Consider the following 14,160-nt stretch of genomic DNA (forward strand, 5'->3'; position numbering starts at 1 on the left):
TCCACCCGCCACTGACCCACCAGGAGTCCGGAACATTTCTCCCAGTTGATCCTGGCGGAGGACGCGGCCGAGTAAATCTCCTGGCACTCACGCATCCTCCGCAGGTCAGCGGGATCCTCTACCGCGGGGAGCACATCATCGGCGTAAGCCGAGAGGACGACCTCCACGCCCGGCCCTTGCAGAGCCAGTCCCGTCAACCTCGTCCGCAAGAGGCGCAGGAAAGGCTCCACGCAAACGGCGTATAACTGGCCGGACATGGGGCATCCCTGGCGCACCCCTCTCCTAAAGCGAAGGGGCGCCGTCAAAGACCCGTTAACCTTAATCAGACACTCCGCGGCGGCGTACAAAAGTCGGATCCGGGCGACGAAATGCGTCCCGAACCCGAAAGCGCGCAGAGTTCCGAGCAGATAGTCGTGATCCACCCTGTCGAACGCCTTCTCTTGGTCGAGGGATAGGAAGGCGACCGACAGACCAGCCTCCTGGGAACAATGGATGAGGTCCCGGACCAGATGGATGTTATCGTGGATTGTCCGGCCCGGGACCGTGTAGGACTGGTCGGGGTGGATCATGTGGTCCAGCACGGCACCAAGGCGAGCAGACATCGCCCTGGCGAAGATTTTGTAGTCCGTGCTGAGGAGGGAGACCGGGCGCCAGTTCTTAAGGAGGCGGAGATCGCCCTTCTTAGGCAGCAGGACGATGACTGCCCTGCGCCAAGAGAGGGGCATCTCCCCGGTCGCCAGACTTTCCCCCAGGACCCGCGCGTAGTCGCTCCCCAGGACGTCCCAGAACGCCCTGTGGAACTCCACGGTCAGCCCGTCCAGCCCCGGGGATTTTCCCCTCGAGAGCCGGGCGAGGGCACCGGTCAGCGAAGCCTACTGCACCTGGTATTCCCAGGCAGTCTCCCATCCAAGTACTAACCAGGCCTCAGTCTGCTTGGTTTCCGAGATCAGACGGGATCGGGCGTTTTCAGACTAGTGTGGCCGTAGGCTCCTTGTGCATGAAACTCTTTTAGAGTCTACCTGCAAAACATAAACATTAAACTGTGCCACCCGACCTGGGTGACACACCAGACATTTACAAGGCCCTTTTTTCCTTTTTTTGGTTTTTTTTTTGTGTTTTTTGTTTTTTTTTTTGCTTTTTTTTGGGCACTAAAATCACAATTTCTCCGGTGCCCCCTATAAAAGGGAAGGGGACACTAAAAGCACCGGCAATTAAAACAAATTAAACTTTAAAACGTAAAATCAAATTAAAATTTGGTTGCCGGGCGTGATGATGCACTCCAGTCCCTCCGGTGCCCACCTCTCACGGAAGGCCGCGAGCGTACCGGTGCACACCGCGTGCTCCATCTCCAAGGACACCCTGGACCGGATGTAAGAGCGGAAGAGAGGCAGGCAGTCAGGTTGAACGACCCCCTCGACCGCCCGCTGCCTGGACCGGCTGATGGCACCCTTGGCCGTGCCCAGGAGCAGTCCTACGAGGAGGCCTTCGGACCTACCCGCTCCCCTCCGCACAGGGTGCCCAAAGATCAGGAGAGTGGGACTGAAGTGCAGCCAGAATTTCAGGAGCAGCCCCTTCAAATAGTGGAACAGGGGCTGCAACCTTGTGCACTCCATAAAAACATGGAACACGGACTCCTCCAGACCGCAGAAATTGCAGGCGGCCTGGGAGTCCGTGAACCGGCTTAAAAATTTATTGCACGGCACTGCTCCGTGCACCACCCTCCAAGCCAAGTCCCCGATGAATAGTGGGAGGACCCCTGCGTAGAGTGCCCTCCATCGGGGACCCCCGCCTCCTCCGGACGGCAAGATGGTACGCCATGGCGTGTCCGGACGGCCGGCGAGGATGGCAAAGTTGAGGGTGTGCAGGAGCAGCCCGTACAGGAAACCCCTCCGCGCGGAACTGAAAGGCACGGAGGGGATTTCCCCGAGGCGGCTCAAGTTGTGAGGCGCCGGCCCCCGAGGGAGGTTCCGGGATTTGGCGCCGATGAGGAATTCCGTCCGGACGGGGGTCAGTTCGGACGGGATCTCCCCACGTGCTTGAGCCTCCTCGATGCACCTAACGGAGTCAGGGCCCAGAGCTGTTTTTAGCGACTCGATGGCATCGGCCGCGTGGCGGACGTTGGCAGAGTATAGGCGCCGCGCCAGCGTGTCTGGCGCCATCCAGCCCACTCCTCCGCCATCGAGCAGGTCCCTGACCCTGGTCACCTCACCAGCCACAGCCCTCTCTTCCGACCGCCACATGAAACCTCGGCCGTGGAGGTACGGATTCCCGAGCAGCGGCTCCTGCAGGACGGCTGCCACTCCAGCCGGCGGAGAGCTGCGCTTGGTGGAGACTTTGTTCCAGACCCTGATGAGTTCCCTGTAAAAGACAGGCAGCTCCCGGAGGGCGGTCCTGGCACCCCCCAAGTTCACAAACAGGAGCTGCGTGTCATAATTGAGGTCGCGCTGCTGGCGGAAGAAATACCTCGCCAGAGCACACCACCTAGGAGGGGGCTCGACGTAAAGGTATCTCTGCAGGGTCTGAAGACGGAAAGTCGCGAGCTGGGCGCTGACGCACACCAACGACTGACCGCCCTCCTCAAGCGGGAGACTCAAGACCGTGGCAGAGACCCAGTGCTTCCTGTTGTTCCAGAAGAAGTCCACCAGCTTCTTCTGTATCTTGGCGACAAACGCAGGGGGAGGGGTCAAAGTGACCAGCCGGTACCACAACATTGCGGCCACCAGCTGGTTTATGACTAGCGCTCGACCCCTGTAGGACAGCACTCGGAGCAGTCCTGTCCAGCGCCCTAGGCGAGCGGCGACCTTGGCCTCCAGCTCCTGCCAGTTCGCCGGCCAGGCTCCCTCGTCGGGGCTAAGGTAGACTCCCAGATAGAGGAGATGGGTCGTGCTCCAGGCAAAAGGCCTGAGCTCCTCCGGTAGGGAGTCCACCCGCCACTGACCCACCAGGAGTCCGGAACATTTCTCCCAGTTGATCCTGGCGGAGGACGCGGCCGAGTAAATCTCCTGGCACTCACGCATCCTCCGCAGGTCAGCGGGATCCTCTACCGCGAGGAGCACATCATCGGCGTAAGCCGAGAGGACGACCTCCACGCCCGGCCCTTGCAGAGCCAGTCCCGTCAACCTCGTCCGCAAGAGGCGCAGGAAAGGCTCCACGCAAACGGCGTATAACTGGCCGGACATGGGGCATCCCTGGCGCACCCCTCTCCTAAAGTGAAGGGGAGCCGTCAAGGACCCGTTAACCTTAATCAGACACTCCGCGGCGGCGTACAAAAGTCGGATCCGGGCGACGAAATGCGTCCCGAACCCGAAAGCGCGCAGAGTTCCGAGCAGATAGTCGTGATCCACCCTGTCGAACGCCTTCTCTTGGTCGAGGGATAGGAAGGCGACCGACAGACCAGCCTCCTGGGAACAATGGATGAGGTCCCGGACCAGATGGATGTTATCGTGGATTGTCCGGCCCGGGACCGTGTAGGACTGGTCGGGGTGGATCATGTGGTCCAGCACGGCACCAAGGCGAGCAGACATCGCCCTGGCGAAGATTTTGTAGTCCGTGCTGAGGAGGGAGACCGGGCGCCAGTTCTTAAGGAGGCGGAGATCGCCCTTCTTAGGCAGCAGGACGATGACTGCCCTGCGCCAAGAGAGGGGCATCTCCCCGGTCGCCAGACTTTTCCCCAGGACCCGCGCGTAGTCGCTCCCCAGGACGTCCCAGAACGCCCTGTGGAACTCCACGGTCAGCCCGTCCCCTCGAGAGCCGGGCGAGGGCACCGGTCAGCTAAGCCTACTGCACCTGGTATTCCCAGGCAGTCTCCCATCCAAGTACTAACCAGGCCTCAGTCTGCTTGGTTTCCGAGATCAGACGGGATCGGGCGTTTTCAGACTAGTGTGGCCGTAGGCTCCTTGTGCATGAAACTCTTTTAGAGTCTACCTGCGAAAACATAAACATTAAACTGTGCCACCCGACCTGGGTGACACTCCAGACATTTACAAGGCCCATTTTTTTTTTTCCCCCCTTTTTTGTGTTTTTTTTTTGTTTTTTCTTTTTTTTTTTGTTTTTTTTTTTGGGCACTAAAATCACAATTTTTCCCCAGTGCCCCCTATAAAAGGGAAGGGGACACTAAAAGCACCGGCAATTAAAACAAATTAACTTTAAAACGTAAAATCAAATTAAAATTTGGTTGCCGGGCGTGATGATGCACTCCAGTCCCTCCGGTGCCCACCTCTCGCGGAAGGCCGCGAGCGTACCGGTGGACACCGCGTGCTCCATCTCCAAGGACACCCTGGACCGGATGTAAGAGCAGAAGAGAGGCAGGCAGTCAGGTTGAACGACCCCCTCGACCGCCCGCTGCCTGGACCGGCTGATGGCACCCTTGGCCGTGCCCAGGAGCAGTCCTACGAGGAGGCCTTCGGACCTACCCGCTCCCCTCCGCACAGGGTGCCCAAAGATCAGGAGAGTGGGACTGAAGTGCAGCCAGAATTTCAGGAGCAGCCCCTTCAAATAATGGAACAGGGGCTGCAACCTTGTGCACTCAATAAAAACATGGAACACGGACTCCTCCAGACCGCAGAAATTGCAGGCGGCCTGGGAGTCCGTGAACCGGCTTAAAAATTTGTTGCACGGCACTGCTCCGTGCACCACCCTCCAGGCCAAGTCCCCGATGAATAGTGGGAGGACCCCTGCGTAGAGTGCCCTCCATCGGGGACCCCCGCCTCCTCCGAACGGCAAGATGGTGCGCCATGGCGTGTCCGGACGGCCGGCGAGGATGGCAAAGTTGAGGGTGTGCAGGAGCAGCCCGTACAGGAAACCCCTCCGCGCGGAACTGAAAGGCACGGAGGGGATTTCCCCGAGGCGGCTCAAGTTGTGAGGCGCCGGCCCCCGAGGGAGGTTCCGGGGTTTGGCGCCGATGAGGAATTCCGTCCGGACGGGGGTCAGTTCGGACGGGATCTCCCCACGTGCTTGAGCCTCCTCGATACACCTAACGGAGTCAGGGCCCAGAGCTGTTTTTAGCGACTCGATGGCATCGGCCGCGCGGCGGACGTTGGCAGAATTTAGGCGCCGCGCCAGCGTGACTGGCGCCATCCAGCCCGCTCCTCCGCCATCGAGCAGGTCCCTGACCCTGGTCACCTCACCAGCCACAGCCCTCTCTTCCGACCGCCACATGAAGCCTCGGCCGTGGAGGTACGGATTCCCGAGCAGCGGCTCCTGCAGGACGGCCGCCACTCCAGCCGGCGGAGAGCTGCGCTTGGTGGAGACTTTGTTCCAGACCCTGATGAGTTCCCTGTAAAAGACAGGCAGCTCCCGGAGGGCGGTCCTGGCACCCCCCAAGTTCACAAACAGGAGCTGCGTGTCATAATTGAGGTCGAGCTGCTGGCGGAAGAAATACGTCGCCAGAGCACACCACCTAGGAGGGGGCTCGACGTAAAGGTATCTCTGCAGGGTCTGAAGACGGAAAGTCGCGAGCTGGGCGCTGACGCACACCAACGACTGACCGCCCTCCTCAAGCGGGAGACTCAAGACCGCGACAGAGACCCAGTGCTTCCTGTTGTTCCAGAAGAAGTCCACCAGCTTCTTCTGTATCTTGGCGACAAACGCAGGGGGAGGGGTCAAAGTGACCAGCCGGTACCACAGCATTGCGGCCACCAGCTGGTTTATGACTAGCGCTCGACCCCTGTAGGACAGCACTCGGAGCAGTCCTGTCCAGCGCCCTAGGCGAGCGGCGACCTTGGCCTCCAGCTCCTGCCAGTTCGCCGGCCAGGCTTCCTCGTCGGGGCTAAGGTAGACTCCCAGATAGAGGAGATGGGTCGTGCTCCAGGCAAAAGGCCTGAGCTCCTCCGGCAGGGAGTCCACCCGCCACTGACCCACCAGGAGTCCGGAACATTTCTCCCAGTTGATCCTGGCGGAGGACGCGGCCGAGTAAATCTCCTGGCACTCACGCATCCTCCGCAGGTCAGCGGGATCCTCTACCGCGAGGAGCACGTCATCGGCGTAAGCCGAGAGGACGACCTCCACGCCCGGCCCTTGCAGAGCCAGTCCCGTCAATCTCGTCCGCAAGAGGCGCAGGAAAGGCTCCACGCAAACGGCGTATAACTGGCCGGACATGGGGCATCCCTGGCGCACCCCTCTCCTAAAGCGAAGGGGCGCCGTCAAGGACCCGTTAACCTTAATCAGACACTCCGCGGCGGCGTACAAAAGTCGGATCCGGGCGACGAAATGCGTCCCGAACCCGAAAGCGCGCAGAGTTCCGAGCAGATAGTCGTGATCCACCCTGTCGAACGCCTTCTCTTGGTCGAGGGATAGGAAGGCGACCGACAGACCAGCCTCCTGGGAGCAATGGATGAGGTCCCGGACCAGATGGATGTTGTCGTGGATCGTCCGGCCCGGGACCGTGTATGACTGGTCGGGGTGAATCATGTGGTCCAGCACGGCACCAAGGCGAGCAGACATCGCCCTGGCGAAGATTTTGTAGTCCGTGCTGAGGAGGGAGACCGGACGCCAGTTCTTAAGGAGGCGGAGATCGCCCTTCTTAGGCAGCAGGACGATGACTGCCCTGCGCCAAGAGAGGGGCATCTCCCCGGTCGCCAGACTTTCCCCCAGGACCCGCGCGTAGTCGCTCCCCAGGACGTCCCAGAACGCCCTGTGGAACTCCACGGTCAGCCCGTCCAGCCCCGGGGATTTTCCCCTCGAGAGCCGGGCGAGGGCACCGGTCAGCTAAGCCTACTGCACCTGGTATTCCCAGGCAGTCTCCCATCCAAGTACTAACCAGGCCTCAGTCTGCTTGGTTTCCGAGATCAGACGGGATCGGGCGTTTTCAGACTAGTGTGGCCGTAGGCTCCTTGTGCATGAATCACAAAAAGTTAGTTTGCAGGTGCAGCAGGTAATCAGGAAGGCGAATGGAATGTTGGCCTTCATTGCGAGAGGGATGGAGTACAAAAGCAGGGAGGTCCTGCTGCAACTGTATAGGGTATTGGTGAGGCCGCACCTGGAGTACTGCGTGCAGTTTTGGTCACCTTACTTAAGGAAGGATATACTAGCCTTGGAGGGGATTCACTCGGCTGATTCCGGAGATGGGGGGGTTACCCTATGATGATAGATTGAGTAGACTGGGTCTTTACTCGTTGGAGTTCAGAAGGATGAGGGGTGATCTTATAGAAACATTTTAAATAATGAAAGGGATAGACAAGATAGAGGCAGAGAGGTTGTTTCCACTGGTCGGGGAGACTAGAACTAGGGGGCACAGCCTCAAAATACGGGGGAGCTAATTTAAAACCGAGTTGAGAAGGAATTTCTTCTCTCAGAGGGTTGTGAATCTGTGGAATTCTCTGCCCAAGGAAGCAGTTGAGGCTAGCTCATTGATCGTATTCAAGTCACAGATAGATAGATTTTTAACCAATAAGGGAATTAAGGGCTGTGGAGAGCGGGCGGGTAAGTGGAGCTGAGTCCACGGCCAGATCAGCCATGATCTTATTGAATGGCGGAGCAGGCTCGAGGGGCTAGATGGCTTACTCCTGTTCCTAATTCTTATGTTCTTATGTTCTTATGTAGGTGTAAAGGGGGTGAGCATGGAACATGATCCAGGCCGAACACAGGGTGAGAGAACATGATCTATCTTCGCATCTGGATCACGTTCTTGCTCTCATCCGCCCACCTGCCTTAGACCTGGATCACGACGTCTTCTCTCCCCCCGCCCCCCTCCCATTGTCCTCACCATACTCTCCCCCAACAAGTTCCTGACCTCTCCCTGAGCTCCTGATCTCAACCACGCCCAGCTCCTGACCTTCTCTTCCCTCTTCGAGTTTCTCTCCTCCCCGATCCCTTCGCCTCCCCCCTTCAATCTCCTCTCTCTCACCCCCTCTGATACCCTCTCCTCCCCCTCCGATACCCTGTCCTCCCCCTCCAATAGCCTTTCCTCCCCCGTCCGATCTCTCCTCTCCCCCTCCGATCTCCTGTCTTCTCCTCCGATCTCCTCTCTCCCCCATTGATCTCCTCTTTCATTCTCCCTCCAATCCCCTCTCCGGTTCCAATCCTCTCTCTCTCCCCCCCGCCGATCTCCTCTCTCCCCATCCCATCTCCTCTCTTCCCCTCCAATCTCTACTTTCGCACCACTCCAATCTGCATTCTCTCTCCCCGCTCTAATCCCCTCTCTCTGTCCCCTTCCGATCCCTTCTCTCTCGCTCGCCCTTCAATCCCCTCTCTCTCCCCCCTCCGATCCCCTCTCTCTGTCCCCTTCCAATCCCTTCTCTCTCGCTCCCCCTTCAATCCCCTCACTCTCTCCCCTCCAATCCCCTCTCTCTCTCCCTCTTTGATCCCTTCTCTCTCTACCCCCCTCCGATCCCCTCTCCTCTCTCCGATCTCCACTCTCTCCTCTGATCCCCTCTCCCCACTCCGATCTCCACTCTCTCCCCGCTCCAATCTCTTTTCTCTCTCCCCCTTCGATCCCTGCTCTCTCTCTCCCCTTCCGAACTCCACTCTCTCTCCCCCCTGCTGATCCCCTCTCCTCGCTCCGATCTCCAGTCTCTCCCTGCTCCGATCCCCTCTCCCAGCTCCGACCTCCACTCTCTCCTCGCACCGACCTCCAGTCTCTCCCTGCTCCGATCCCCTCTCCCAGCTCCGATCTCCACTCTCTCCTCGCTCCGATCTCCAGTCTCTCCCTGCTCCGATCCCCTCTCCCAGCTCCGATCTCCACTCTCTCCTCGCTCCGATCTCCAGTCTCTCCCTGCTCCGATCCCCTCTCCCAGCTCCGATCTCCACTCCTATCTTCCCGCTCCGATATCCACTCTCTCCCCCCTCCGATCCCCTCTTCCCGCTCCGATCTCCACTCTCTCTCCCCCCTCCGATCCCCTCTTCCCGCTCCGATCTCCACTCTCTCTCCCCCCTCCGATCCCCTCTTCCCGCTCCGATATCCACTCTCTCCCCCCTCCGATCTCCACTCCTATCTTCCCGCTCCGATATCCACTCTCTCCCCCCTCCGATCCCCTCTTCCCGCTCCGATCTCCACTCTCTCTCCCCCTTCCGATCTCCTCTTCCCTCTCTGATCTTCACTCTCTCTCCCCTCTCCGATCCCCTCTCCTTGCTCTGATCTTCACTCTCTCCTCACTCCTATCCCTTCTCCCCGCTCCGACCTCCACTCTCTCTCTCACTGCTCTCTTGCTCCAATCTCCTTTCTCTTCCCACCCCCCTCACCACAGCACCCCACCAATCTCTCTCTCTCTCTCTCTCCCCCATCCCGATCTCCTCGCTCTCTCTCTTTCCCCGCTCTGATTTCCTCTCCTCCGCCCCCCCCACCCCCCCATACCGGCCACCAACCCGATCCCCTGACCTTCTCCACGGGGAGCTGAGTGGAGTGAAACATGGCGATGCAAGCAGCTGCTTTGCCGTTGGGTACTGTGCACAACTGGATCGAGTGTGCATGCATGGTACCAAATGGGCGCGAATGCGCAAAGAGAGTCAAAAATGCGTTGCAAGTAATCACTCCATTCATTTTTTTATTCATTCATGGGATGTGGGCGCCGCAGGCAAGGACAGCATTTATGGCCCATCCTAATTGCCCTTGAGAAGGTGCTGGTATACAATGGAGTGGCTTGCTAGGCCATTTCAGGGAGGGCAGTTAAGAGTCACCAACATGGCTGTGGGTCTGGAGTCACATATAGGCCAGACCGGATAAGAACAGCAAACTTCCTTCCCTAAAGTCATACAGTACAGTACTTGGCTTCCATTTACAGAGGTGTTTGAGAATTGGCGGTGTACATAGCATTATGTTGTTGGGACACCCCGCTCTTTAATAACTAGAAATAATTTGAATATAAAAGTCTTATTTTTTACAGATATTAATTAATAAGAACATTTATCCAGAGAGCTTCTTAAACTCAGGCAGTCTGACAGCAGAACCCCTCTGAAGGTCCTTTTTGTTTTGTTCTGTCCATGTTGGTATTTTTTTCAATTTTTCCTTTGAACACTGATGTTTTTCTGATTGTGAGTTCTGGTTTAGAGGATTTACTGAGGCTGACTATACACTGTTGATGCTGAATCATCCCTTTGTGGTTAAATACACCTTTACTGATGACCACTGTTGAACTCAGCAACCTGTTCAACATAAAATCCCAGCTGACCCAACAAACAAATCCAAAAGTTGAAATTTAACTTAGACATTTTCATAATTCTTTGTAACTGAGTGACTTTTAAAAAGGGTCTTGATATTGGGGCTCAATCAGTTTATAATAAAATGATTGATGAACCTTTTTTTGTTCAGCAAGAGAGACGAGCTATGCACTACTATTGTCATGGTGATATCATTAACAATAGGTTTAGAGAAGTTACCGAGTTAATGTGATGGACTTTGACCCAATATTTTGCTTGCCTGTAAACAAATGAGAAAATATTTTGTCAAACAGCACTTTCTGATGAAAACAGTCTGCTGTTGAGACCCTAGTGTCAGCACAGCAGAAATATAAAATGCATTTATAGAACATGTCATTTATTAACCTTAGCAAGGAACTTCTAGGTTCTTGAATGTCTTCAAGGAATTTCTATATTCCTTGGGCAGGACTTTTTTTCCAAACGATGGCAAGTCATTAAATTGTGACCCAGACGTATCAGTAGAATGACAAATCGAACTTCTGATAAGATTTTCAGACAACGCAGAATGTTAAAAGTTCCTGACAAGTTGACTTTTAGGTGGCCTGGGCAACCAGACCTGCCGAAACAAACCCTATGATCAATACAAGCCAAAGAGTTAATACAGCTTCTGGTACAAGTGCTCCAGATAATGCTAAAGGAGGGACTAAACACTTGAAATAGTAATCCTAATATCCAATTAGTGGCTTTAGCTTTAGTGGAGCTGATAATTTATTTTGAAGTTTTAAGATAAACTCGATCGACTGAAGTTCCAGGGTCCAGTGCTGTAAAGAGTACAAGTGTGATTAGGAAACAATAACTGGAAAAATGTCCATTTGATAGTAAAATGGCTAGTAGGTAACTGCCATCCACTTAGCAATGCAATTTTATTCATCTTAATTAAACTCATTTATGATTTTGTCCGAGGATATACATGGGAGAGAAAGATAATTCATGTAAACCAGTATCGGTGGAATGTGTTAAATTGAAATTTGAAGTATCTTCAGTTTGCCAACCTCCAGATCAGGTAGTCTACCTTTAATGAGTATTCTCCTTTTCAAATCAGCTAAAATAACCAAGTGACAAACACAGACCAATCATTGGAAGAATAGCATCTACCCTTTCGATGTCCAAGTGTTGTGGTGAACTCTTCTATTTTTTATTAATAATCTGGATGTAGGTGTGGGGGACACGATCTGCAAGTTTGCTGTTGATGCCAAGATCTGTGCGTGTATTAGGACTGTAGACACTCACCTGCTTCAGGCAGAGCTTAATGTGTTGGGAGATTGGGCCCATGATTGGCAAATAATGCATAATTTAGATAAGTGCAGTGTTATGCATGTGAGCAGGGCAAATGCTCCACTTTCATGCACCCTTCAGGGAAAAGCATTAAAGAAGGTGGAAATTGAAAGAGCTTTGTGCATTCTAGTGCCTACATCTTTAAAGGTACATGAGCAATGCTGTGAAGCGATAGCTAGAGCAAATAAGGCATTGGGGTGTATCCATAGGACAATTGAGTGTAAGATAAGGCAGACTATTTTGTACATGTACAACACCTTAGTCAGGCTGCACTTGGAATACTGTGTCCAATTTTGGTCTCACATGATGGCTATACTGAGGCTTTGGAAAGGGTGCAGAGGAAGGCAACTAGACTAATTCACAGTTTAAAGCATCTTAGTTATCAAGATAGGCTAAAACAGTTGCGACTCTACACTTTGGAACAGAGTAGACTTGGAGATGATCTGATTGATGTTTATAAGACAATGAAAGGAGTAGATTGTGTTCCAATTGAGAGTTTCTTTCAATTAAATAGGTTAAGGAGGACCAGGGGTCACAAATTTAAGTTGTAAAAGGCTAGATCGCGGTTAAATGGTGGGGAATTCAGGACCAATTGATCTCCTGGACTAATTTTGATCACCTAGATGGGTCGAGAGGAATTTTCCAGATTCTTTTCCCCAAATTGGCCTGGGTTTTTTATCTGTCTTTTTCTCCTCTCCCAGGAGATCACATGTTTTTGGGTGGGATGGAGTTGATATATTAGGGTACACAAGGTATCACAGTTGTATACCTTCAGGATGGTATGTTGCCTCTCTGTGCAAGGGTCAAGGGTGTCCCGGAGCAGGTGCAGGACATTTTGAAAAGGTAGAGTGAACAGCCAGTTGTCGTGGTGCATATAGGTACCAACAATATAGGTAAAAAAACAGGATGAGGTCCTACGAGACGAATTCAGGAAGCAACGAGCTAAATTAAAAAGTAGGATCTCAACCAGCGCCACGTGCTAGTCAGAGTAGGAATCGCAGGATAGCTCAGATGAATACGTGGCTTGAGGAGTGGTGCAAAAGGGAGGGATTTAAATTCCTGGGACATTGGAACCGGTTCTGGGGGAGGTGGGACCAGTACAAACCGGATGGTCTGCACCTGGGCAGGACTGGAACCAATGTCCTAGGGGGAGTGTTTGCTAGTGCTGTTGGGGAGGAGATAAACTAATATGGCAGGGGGATGGGAACCTATGCAGGGAGATAGAGGGAAGTAGAATGGGGGCAGAAGCAAAAGATAGAAAGAAGAAAAGTAAAAGTGGAGGGCAGAGAAACCTAAGGCAAAAGGCAAAAAGGCCCACATTACAGCAAAATTCTAAAGGGGCAAAGTATGTTAGAAAGACAAGCCTAAAGGCTCTGTGCCTCAATGCAAGGAGTATTCAACATTTAGGAAGGATAGACAGAAAGGAAAAGGAGGCGGGGTGGATTGCTGATTAAAGAGGAAATTAACGCAATAGTAAGGAAGGACATTAGCTTGGATGATGTGGAATCGGTATGGGTGGAGCTACGGAATACCAAAGGGCAGAAAACGCTAGTGAGAGTTGTGTACAGACCACCAAACAGTGGTAGTGAGGTTGGGGACAGCATCAAACAAAAAATAAGGGATGCGTGCAATAAAGGTACAGCAGTTATCATGGGTGACTTTAATCTACATATTGATTGGGCTAACCAAACTGGTAGCAATGCGGTGGAGGAGGATTTCCTGGAGTGTATTAGGGATGGTTTTCTAGACCAATATGATGAGGAACCAACTGGAGAGCTGGCCATCCTAGACTGGGTGATGTGTAATGAGAAAGGATTAATTAGCAATCTTGTTGTGCGAGGCCTCTTGGGGAAGAGTGACCATAATATGTAGATGTCTTTATTAAGATGGAGAGTGACACAGTTAATTCAGAAACTAGGGTCCTGAACTTAAGGAAAGGTAACTTTGATGGTATGAGGACTGAATTGGCTAAAATAGACTGGCAAATGATACTTAAAGGGTTGACGGTGGATAGGCAATGGCAAACAATTAAAGATCACATGGATGAACTTCAACAATTGTACATCCCTGTCTGCAGTAAAAATAAAACAGGGAAGGTGGCTCAACCGTGGCTAACAAGGGAAATTAAGGATCGTGTTAAAACCAAGGAAGAGGCATATAAATTGGCCAGAAAAAGCAACAAACCTGAGGACTGGGAGAAATTTAGAATTCAACAGAGCAGGACTAAGGGTTTAATTAAGAGGGGGAAAATATAGTACGAGAGGAAGCTTGCAAGGAACATAAAAACTGACTGCAAAAGCTTCTATAGATATGTGAAGAGAAAAAGATTAGTGAAGACAAACGTAGGGCCCTTGCAATCAGATTCAGGTGAATTTATAATGGGGAACAAAGAAATGGCAGACCAATTGAACAAATACTTTGGTTCTGTCTTCATGAAGGAAGACACAAATAATCTTCCAGAAGTACTAGGGGACCGAGGGTCTCATGAGAAGGAGGAACTGAAGGATATCCTTATTAGGCTGGAAATTGAGTTAGGGAAATTGATGGGATTGAAGGCTGATAAATCCCTGGGGCCTGATAGTCTGCATCCTAGAGTACTTAAAGAACTGGCCCTAGAAATAGTGCATTGGTGATCATTTTCCAACAGTCTATTGACTCTGGATCAGTTCCTATGAACTGGAGGGTAGCTAATGAAACACCACTTTTTCAAAAAGGGAGGGAGAGAGAAAACGGGTCATTATAGACTGGTTAGCC

At 53.2% G+C, this 14,160-nt stretch overlaps 3 non-coding genes across 3 annotated transcripts; all 3 read right to left on the reverse strand.

The window, feature by feature from the left end:
- Positions 1–869: 869 nt before the first annotated feature.
- Positions 870–988, reverse strand: LOC139266318 (5S ribosomal RNA). Its single transcript, XR_011593693.1, has one exon. It is a non-coding gene; the product is annotated as a 5S ribosomal RNA (ribosomal RNA).
- A 2,786-nt stretch (positions 989–3,774) lies between these two features.
- LOC139266428 (5S ribosomal RNA) lies at positions 3,775–3,893 on the reverse strand. Its single transcript, XR_011593708.1, has one exon. It is a non-coding gene; the product is annotated as a 5S ribosomal RNA (ribosomal RNA).
- A 2,815-nt stretch (positions 3,894–6,708) lies between these two features.
- Positions 6,709–6,827, reverse strand: LOC139266502 (5S ribosomal RNA). Its single transcript, XR_011593745.1, has one exon. It is a non-coding gene; the product is annotated as a 5S ribosomal RNA (ribosomal RNA).
- Between the last annotated feature and the right edge of the window lie 7,333 nt (positions 6,828–14,160).

Source organism: Pristiophorus japonicus, chromosome 6, assembly GCF_044704955.1.
Source record: "Pristiophorus japonicus isolate sPriJap1 chromosome 6, sPriJap1.hap1, whole genome shotgun sequence".
NCBI lineage: Eukaryota > Metazoa > Chordata > Chondrichthyes > Pristiophoridae > Pristiophorus > Pristiophorus japonicus.